General features: G+C 38.7%; 1 protein-coding gene across 1 annotated transcript in view; it reads left to right on the top strand.

The window, feature by feature from the left end:
• The first annotated feature begins 614 nt into the window (after positions 1–614).
• The window catches only part of lrrc4ca (leucine rich repeat containing 4C, genome duplicate a), a 104,571-nt gene continuing 99,185 nt past the window's right edge, over positions 615–6,000 (top strand). The window contains exon 1 of the mRNA XM_060838590.1: positions 615–1,348. The gene's annotated coding sequence lies outside the window, so the exon portion shown is untranslated. The remainder of the gene's footprint in view (positions 1,349–6,000) is intronic.

Below are 6,000 nucleotides of genomic sequence, written 5' to 3'. Positions count from 1 at the left end.
TTGCATTTTTTTTTGCCATCACACAAGGAGAGACTGGAAAGAAAGTGAGTGAAATGGGAAAAAAATATAGAGAGAGGAAAAAAAGGAGTGCAGGTTGGTAACTGCAAAGTGCATGAGGATTTAAGACCGGATCAGAGCACTAGAACCTGGATTTCAATTATTTTTGTGACTATATATATTTCTAATATATAAAAAAAAGTGGAAAACCTGCCGGACTGGAATTTCACCGTTTCGATACTGAATGTGGTTGTAGGAAGTGAAGATTTGGTTTTGCAACTCTTCTGGATATTTCTCTCCTCCCATCCACCCACAACCCCCTCCCCTTTTCCCATTTCCTCACCCTCGGGGGGGGGGGGGGGAAAGAAAACTCATTCACATCTTAAAAGTGTCAGCGAAGACGATTATGTACAGAGGAGAGATCAAGTTGGCTGGCTGGAAATGCTTTTGAGACAAGACTGCCAAAGAGATCGGGTTAGGGGGGAGGAGGGGCGCGGGGGGGGGGGGGGGGGGGGGAGTGTCGAGCGTAAAGGGAAATAAAAGGGGATTTTAAGGGTGGTGTTGAATTCCCGTGTTTCTGTCTCTCTCGATGCCAAGATAGAGAGAATGCAAAAAAAAAGGAATGATGGGAATTAGATTGCTCCATAGCTAAAAAAAAAGAGAAGGGGTGGGGGCAAATTGGAATAAACATCTCCGCAGTGAGTTGGTAGTGAAAAGCTGTGGGATACGGTATTAGAGGCTGGAGATTCTATACAAAAAAAAGGTGGGAGGTTGGGAAGGCGGGGGGAGATGGAATTCAGGGTAGCAGTGGGCGATCTGATGTCTGATAGTGAGATGATGGAAAGAAGGAAAGATTTGAGAAGAGGCAAAAGGAACACTTACCGCACTGCTCTGTGATTGGAAAATATAATCAGTTCCGTGGAGGAGAGAGAGAAAAAAAGTTATTCCAGGAGTAACATTTTATTTTTGCATCTTTTTTTTCGTGAAAAACAAAATAAACAAGAAGAGCTTTGTTGGGATTCAGAAACGAAGCGGCTTGAAAGAGCTTTTGATTGATGGCGTGATGCACACACACACACAAAATCACCTCCTCAGTTTGTAAAGGGAGAGGGGGAAAAAAAGATGATTTTTCTCGTGTTTCCAAAATAAACTGGACGGAAAAAAAGAAGTGGAGATCGCAAGAGGAGGACGAAGATTTTGACTTATGATTTGGATATTCCTGGGAAAAATGTCTTGGCGGAAATTGATTTGAAATTGCAGATGTGCATTTCTGGTGAGAGCAGAGAGAGAGAAAAAAAAATTCTGGGAACTACGTCGAACATCAGGAATCGGGACCAGGACAACACAATCTGTGAGTTCGGCTCGAATTTTCTGATTGCGAAGTTTTTTTTTAAGTTTATGCTCTCATTTAACCTCCCCACCCCCTCCGAAATGGAGAATTGAAATAAAGGCTCAGTTTCATTTTCTGATCTTTTATGCTTGGCTTCGGTTTGTCAACTACGGTGCAGGACGGAGGGGTTTACTTTTCTCTCTGGGTTGCCGCTGCTTTACTGCAGTTTCTTAACGAGCTGCAGATAATGAGAGCGTTGGCTGTGCCGAAGCCGGCTTTTTAACTCTCTTAGCGCGTGTTCGTACCCATCTAACACCGGCTTCAGATAGATATCATCCCATTAAGCGTTAATGCAACAAAATAACCGGCAAGCAATCAGTGATTGCAAACATTGATTAAAGTAGCCCCAGTATTTTGAAGGTTGCATATGAACGGTTATATTTTCCATCCTGATAAGCAGCTAAACATGAGAATGTGCTGATACGAATTATTGTAAGGTGCGTGGATTTGGAGGGTGAGCTGCGATACACGTTTAGTTCTAAAGAAACCATTCCCCCTCCCCCGTTCAGGCTTCAGCATTTCCCGGTCAGTTGGCATCAACACTCGAATGTAAATTGTCTTTTTATCACACAGCAATGTTTTCAGATTATTTGCGCTCATAGTGTACTCAGATGGTGATAAACAAACATTCTGGGGGAAAAAAGGCAATGCAAGAGAATCTGACATTTCAGCGGTCTTCCATGTATTTGATTTCGGTTTACATACACACTGGCTGCTTCCCCAGATCAGTTTGGCAGGCGTGTGAAAGAGAAATACTAATAAAAGGCCTTTATTGGCAAGGACTGCTTTCTAGTTAATGAAGAATGTACCAGTCATAGAATGCAGTTTGTCCCAAGTCCTAGCCACAAGTAAATCTATTGTATTTCCTGAATTATGTCGTTAATAAAAAAAAAGGGTCACTGATACCCATTAAGAAATGTTCCATCTTTTCAACTTTTGCTGTATTTCGAGATTGAGAATGGCATGAATACTTTGTTCGGAGGTAGTTTGTGATTTGTGACTAATATATTTATTAGCAAATACTAAACTCCACATCTATGAAAGATTATACATTAAAGTAATACTTGGCAATAATTATATTTGACAGCTCAACTCATGAAATTTCAATGTGATTTTTTAAAAAAATCTCTAATACTTCGAAATATTTTAAAAACTTGATATCTCAAATTGGAGAGAGCTAAAATATCTGTATTTTGTTGCACATTTGTCAGGTTTAAAGAATATGGTTGACATTTTCCTTGATAGACACATCCCTTGTCTATTGTAAATGTTGTTGCTACTGTGGTTTATCTTGCAGTTATTTCACAAGTTATTCTGCTTTTAATTATTAAGAACTTGACTCATTTTAGTTCATCTGTCTGATAAGGATAACAACAGTTAAGGTATAAAATACTGTATGTGCTTAATGATTTCTTTTGGTCATTGTATATTACCGAAAAGAACAGAACTCCATTATGAAAGAAATTTAAAGATATAATTAGTCAACATTTTCTCATCATTATTCTTGAAACTACCTTGGGGAGCAATCTAGTAATGGAATCTGTGTTTTCTCATACCTCAGTGACATTACAGGACAATTTTCTGTCTTGTCACTAAAAGGCAATAGTTTTTTGAACTTCGAGACTAACTAAATTAGCACTTGGTTGCCTGCATGTGTGCAAAAGGAATATAGTACAGTTCAATTTGGTGATGTCCATTTCGTTCATCTTGTTTGACTATATTATATCTGCCCTTCTGTGCTGTTAGGGTATTCAATGCAATTTATCAGTAAATCTTCATTTCTGTAATACATCTGACAGATTTCTAGACTTCCTTGATCTGTTAATACTCAGTAAAGTGCAATTTTTGTTTTTATAAAAAGACCTTTCTTGGGCAATTTCCATGCAATGCCCAGGTGCAAATTGTGATTGATTCCACACTGCCCACAGTGTCATAATTCAGTCAGGGTAAATTAACCTTGTTAACCTTCTTCACAATAGTGTCGTCAAAACTGAGACTTAAGGGATTCCACTAAAGAAAGCTTGAATTGTGGAAGTTTTTGGTTTCAATTGTAATTTATAAGCTGGATTTATTTTATTTGAAATTCTCTTCAGAAATTTTTTTCACCGATGGGCTTCTTTTTCTGATTGACAGTTTTTCATGAAATATATCATGAACTTGAATCTTCCCTTGAATTAGCATGCTTTTGAAATTTCTTTGAAGCAGTGTAGACAATCTGGAATGGGAGATATATATTTTGGGTATAATCCCACCCTTTATTGTACAATTATGGTGACAGCTTATTCGGAAGCCTGGAAGTGTCAGTGATCTGAATAAAATATACTATTCTTAGCAGCTTTTAACCTCAAAAGATAACGATATGCTGGCATCATCATTGTCAAGTGATTAAGGGAATACCATTGAATGAGATGTGGTGTTTCTACCATTTCTGGAATAATAAAATACCAAAACAATTACTAATGAAATAATTGGTAGGAGTTTTGTGGCCTAATGGGCAGAGAAATGGTGCAGATGAATTGTATTGCATCAGATCAGCCATTGTGTGGTTTCCCATTGCCTTTATGAATGGCAGCAATCATGAGCAGAGAGACTCAGAAGCCCACTCAATTCTGAGAAACATCCAGTTAAGCCTGTTTCCAAATCTCTCGACAGTTCATTGAAAGCTAGTCCATCTGTTATGGGAACGCATCAAATGCACACTGGATCTGGATCTGGTCAAGGTAGAAGTGGGTGGCAGTATATCAAAGAATGCTGTTGTGGCAGCCCCCTTGAATGAAATGGGTTCATAACAGAGTATACAACTTGGAGTGGCCTCAGCCACTTACATTTGCCTTTGGGTGAGCAGAATTGCTGGTGAAAGTGGCTTCTGTGCACTCTGTTAGTTGCTGGGAATGCACCCTTTCAGGTATCATGAAGCCATTACAGGAGGAAGTCTAAAAGCATTGTGAGTGCAGATCGTTTTTCTTCATGGAAAGCAACATCTGGCATACAAGAACAGGTGAAATAGGAACAGGACTAAAGGAGCACACTGCTCCACCATTCAATATGGTCAAGATGGACTTTATCTCCACTTTCCTGACTGCTCTGCATATCTCACAATTTGACAAGACCAAAATCCATCCATCCCAAACCTAAGAATGTTCAGCAATAGATCCTGAAGAAGGGGTACACCTGAAACATTGACTTCTCACCTCCTGATGCTGCCTGGCTTGCTGTGTTCTTCCAGCCTCCTGCTTGTTTACTCAGTAATAGATTAAGGCATTTAATGATGAGTGCTTTATGCATATAAGTTGTTGTAGTAATCCTTTACTTTCTTCAGCTTGATTGAGACCTTTTTAATTATGGAAAAATGGAAGAAACAAAGTATATCAAACACTTGAGTATTAGCAGCTTACATGTCACTGCCTTTGTTAATCTTCACACATTTTGAATCATTTTAAATTTAAGATTAGAAATCTCTTTCATTATGTCACACTGCCTTTCTTGATGACATCACATAATAACTCACCAAGGCTCCTTTGATAGCATCTTCCAAACTTAAGACTACGAGAAGGTCAACAACATCAGATGCATGGAAATACACCAACTACAAGTTCCATTCCAAGCCACACACAATCCTGACTTGGAAATGTATTCTAGTTTCTCACTGTTACTGGATCAAAATCCTGAAATTCACTTCCTAGCAGAATTATGGCAGGAACAACTGCAAGTGGATTGGAGTAGTTCAGTCAAAGTGAATATGCAATTCTTGCCACATCAGTATGAGTGGTCATTTTGTGTTGAGAAATACAGCACAAGAATACAATATGGTAATCAGTGGTGATTTTTCTGAAAACAAAATGAGTGCACAGATGTAAATTTGAAAACCACAGGAAACAGGAGACTTGAAGCATTCTAGAGATAAAATTTACACCAGAGCCCAAAGAAAGGACTAAAAAAAACACTGCACAAACAATGACAACTACATAGTAGTTGATTTTTGAACTGGCCAGATCAACAATGAATCTGGGCAGTGAGTTGGTCCCAAATTGCATTGAAAAAGCTGCTGGGCAGCTGGGACAACCTTCGATGCAAATACTGCACAAACAAAGTAGGTGTAAAGCAAATACTCTTGAATGCAGTTAAGAACAATATTGGGAAGAAAATAAATAAAAAGCAGAAAAAGCACAGCAGCTGCACTGCTGAATTTTCACAGGAGGTAGCTTTGTACTCTTGCTACTATAAATTATCAACACGTTGATAGTCATTTTTCTCATGGTCTATGTTGCAAATGCGATCACATTCTCTAGCATGAATTGGAAGATCGCAGATGTCTTAGCCAAATTTAGGCTTTCAAAACAAAGAAAGGAGCAATGCATTTTTTAGATGTAGCCATTTCAAAACTGAACATGCAAGCAGTAAAATTAAAGTAGGCATTTGAGATGAGGAGCTGCACAGAGTCAACCCAACAAATCTTTCTGTCTGGAGAGGATAAAGATGGATCAAGTGCTGTTTGGAGAATCAGCTTTCAGTCAAATCAAACTTTATAAATTACCTGGTGGAGCTGTTCCAGGATTCCAACAAATACACCCAGATAGAGTCAATGCTATAAGAAACCTCATCAAGGATACTGT

This window comes from Hemiscyllium ocellatum, chromosome 18 (genome assembly GCF_020745735.1).
Source record: "Hemiscyllium ocellatum isolate sHemOce1 chromosome 18, sHemOce1.pat.X.cur, whole genome shotgun sequence".
Lineage (NCBI taxonomy): Eukaryota > Metazoa > Chordata > Chondrichthyes > Orectolobiformes > Hemiscylliidae > Hemiscyllium > Hemiscyllium ocellatum.
Note: the sequence above shows the minus strand (reverse complement) of the source record. Positions and strands in the feature narration are given on the sequence as shown.